The sequence below is a fragment of the Callorhinus ursinus genome, unplaced genomic scaffold (genome assembly GCF_003265705.2).
Source record: "Callorhinus ursinus isolate GAN/ISIS: 27379988/994484 unplaced genomic scaffold, GSC_fseal_2.0 scaffold17, whole genome shotgun sequence".
NCBI classification, from domain to species: domain Eukaryota; kingdom Metazoa; phylum Chordata; class Mammalia; order Carnivora; family Otariidae; genus Callorhinus; species Callorhinus ursinus.
In genome coordinates, this window is record NW_027397079.1 from 34391699 (window position 1) to 34395408 (window position 3710).

Below are 3710 nucleotides of genomic sequence, written 5' to 3' on the forward strand. Positions count from 1 at the left end.
TTTAGTCACAGAAAAGACATCGGTGTTTACCTGGGGCTAGCATGAGGGAAGGTCATCAGCGATTCCAAATGGCGCACAAGAAAATTTAGTGGGGTGGGGGGCGATGGAAATGTTCTATACCTTGACTGTGGTAGTGGTTACATGGGAATATACACTTGTCAAATCTCATCAAAGTGTACACTTAAAATGGGTGCAAATAAATAATAAAATACAAAATTTTATCATATGTAAACTATAATATACCTTAATAAAGTTGATTTAAAGGGAAAAATAAACAATTAAAATTTTTAAATCAAAAAAACAACTTAAAGCTTTAAAGTTTTCTTAACATTTCCAGAATTTCCTAACATTTCCAGAATAAAGACCAAATCCTGAACATGCTCCATGAGCTGCTAAGCAGTCTATCCCTAGCTACTTCTGCAGTCCACCTCACCTCCCACCACCCAAACCTCTCTGCACTTCAGGCATGCTGGCTTTCTTTCCCTTCTGGAAAAGTCAAGATCTCTCCAAATGCCAGACCTTAATTTTTTTTAACCTAGATTAATCATAATCCTCAATTCATGGTACACTCTCATCGTAGGATATGCATGGCCTGGTTTAATTTAATTGACTACTAAGGTTAAGGTTGTTTTGTTTTGTTTTGTTTTGTTTTGTTTTTATAATGGCTTTCTTCTTTTTTTAATATTTAAAATTATTTATTTTATCATTATGCACAATGAAGGAAAGCATTATAGAGAGCAGAGTTCTTTCCCACCATAAAATTATTTACACCCATTTATTTAGCTAGAAACACTAGCTAGAAGAGGTACTGGTATATTCCATTTGTAATAATTTTTTACAGCAAACAATTGTCTTACACTTGGAACATGCTGAAAAAAAATATTGCCTCGTAGGTCTTTTTTTGTTTTTGAGTCTCAGTCACTAAGAGCTCAAGGTACTTTGAGAGAATCCTGGTCTCCTAGATGGTCTGATGAATGCATTAAAATCAAGCAATGTGTTTGTATTCTGAAAATATTCTTAAATCCATATAAATGTTGCTTGAGTCGTGGAGCTCATCTCTCTCTTACTGGCACTATGACACGGGACGGACATCCATTATGAAAGCTTCGCGCCAATTTTGTTCTGTTCCTTTTTCATTAGCCGCTGTGCCTCCTTCTCCATTTTCTTCCTTTTTGTTCTGCTGCTCTCTTTTCTCTGTCTGCTATCTTCTGCTGCCTCAGAACTTCTTCTGCTTGCCAGGCCGCATCTTCTTCTTCTTCTTCCCACGCGTTGGTATTTTCCTGCCAGGTATCTAAGTCACCTAATTCAGGAGATTGATGAATAAAAGGCATATCCTGTGTAGTGGCTAATCTACTAGAGAAACCCGTGCTACCATCTGGGATGCCAAAATTTAATGGTTCTCTCTTCTTAATAATGATTTTCTGAGTTTTCCTTATAGTTGGTGTCATGTCCTTAAAATAGTCAGGTTCCAGTTGTTCCAAAGCATCTTGTTGTGTTGCTACATTCCCACTGCCTCCTTCAATCTTTACACTTGTGGGGGTTGTCTTCGTCCCAGGAAGTCCACTCTTCAACATCGGTCTGTTTAGGAACTGATGAATAATCAACTGTAGTTGGCAAAGTTATCTGGTCTCCACTTAATTTCCATCCTCTGCCAGATCTGCATATTAATCTCTTTAGGAATGAGAATACTGTAGTGAGGCAGGTGCAAACTTTAAATAACCGAAAGTGTGTGATAGCCATGGTCGAAATCAAAACCTGCCCCTCCCCCTCTCCACCCGCCCGGCGGAGGCTCCGAGCTGCCGCGGGTATAATGGCTTTCTTCTTACTTCACTGTTTCTTTCTAGGTAATCTCATCAACTTCCACAACTTTAATCACCGCCTACATATTCATGACTTCCTTGTACATCCCCAGCTAACTCAGATCCCATGGAAGTTATGGAGCCCGCTATCCAGCTGCACATCGGGATGTCTCAAAAGCATCCAAATTCAACAGTCAAAAACAAACTCATTTTCTTCCCAACTATTCTCAGTAAATAGTCCACCATCCACCTCCTTCACAAATAAAAGATAAGCATCAATGACTCTTTCCTCTCCTTCAGGCCCCATATTCAATCACAAATGATAGATTTTTACTTACTATTATTTAAATTCATCTACTTCTTACATTACCTCATCTTAATCCATGCTACCGACACCTCTCACCTGGAGTGTTGATACAGCCTCCCAACCAGCCTTCCCCACGTTCTCTCTGACCACCACTAATAAAATATCCTCAATGCAGCCAGAATGAGACTTTTGAAACATAAGTATCATGTCATGATACCACCCCACTAAATCCAAGTCATTAACAGGACCTATGAGATCCTACATGGTCTACTCCCTACCTCTCCCCTGAGCCTCACACACCCTCATCTCCCACACCCCCCTCTCTCTGCCACCCAGGCACGTGGCTTTTTCTCAGTCTCTGGAAAAACAATCCCTTCCCCAAGTGCAAGACTTTTTTTTCTAATCTCGGAGAAGCAGAATTGTATCAATCATAATCTTTACTTAATGATTCACTGTCATCATTGTTTATCCATGACTTGGCTTATTTACTTATTTATTTCCTTAAGTTGGTAAGTAATTTTTTGCAATGTAATAAACACTCATCATCCCATATTACATTTTGCAATGTAATAAGCACCAAAACAAAAGCAAATAATCAACAGCAAACCATCTGATGACCTCATATCTCATTCTCCTGGTTATCAACCGTCATCCTGAATCTTGTGTTTAACACGCCCTTGGCTTACTGTGTATAGTGTGTGTGTGTGTGTGTGTAAAATACAGCATATATTTCTAAAAATAATTTGAACTGTTTTTGACTTTATAATAATAGTTCATACTGTCTTATGTGGGGACTTGTTTTTTTATTTAATATTACATTTCTAAAGTGTATTCATGTTGTTGCATGTTATGGTAGTTCACCTGTTTTGACCCGTATAATATTCCATTGTGTAGACATACTGTAGTTTACTTATCTACTCTTCTGTTGATCACAATCACAGTGCTTCCTGGTTTGTTTGGTTTTTGATTATGAACAGTACTGCACATTCTTGCACATGCCCCTCAGTACATTTCTTGCTGTGTATTTCAGGGCGTATGAGGGTTGGGCCTTAGGAAGTAATTGGCAGCTGACTGCCAAAGTGGTCACCCTGGTTCACACTCCCACCAGAAATGTCTGAGAGATCCCATGGTTCCATATTCTCTGTAACACTTGGTATTGTCAGCTGTTTATTTTTTACTGAAGTATATTTGACTTACAACGTTAGTTTCAGGGGTACAACATCATGATTCAATATTTGCATATATGTTGAAATGATCACCACAATAAGTCGAGTTAGCATCTGTCATCACACATAGTTACAGACTTTGTGTGTGTGATGAGATCTTTAAGATCTACTCTCTTAGCAACTTCCAAATACGCAATACAGTATTATTATCTCTAGTCATGTGCTGTACATTACATCCCAGGACTTACTGATTTTATACCTGGAAGCTTGTGCGTTTTGACGCCTTTCACCAATTTCACTCCCCCGGCAACCACCAATCTGTTCTCTGTATCTGTGAGCTTGGTTCGGGGGGTTATTTTTTTTTTTTTCTTAGATTCCACATGTAACTTGTCAGCCTTTTAATCATTGCTGGTCAGTGGTGTAAATGGTATCTGCAGT

The 3710-nt window shown here is 38.7% G+C and overlaps 1 pseudogene; it reads right to left on the reverse strand.

The window, feature by feature from the left end:
* Window positions 1-683: 683 nt before the first annotated feature.
* Window positions 684-1789, reverse strand: LOC112834636 (receptor-binding cancer antigen expressed on SiSo cells pseudogene; annotated as a pseudogene).
* Between the last annotated feature and the right edge of the window lie 1921 nt (window positions 1790-3710).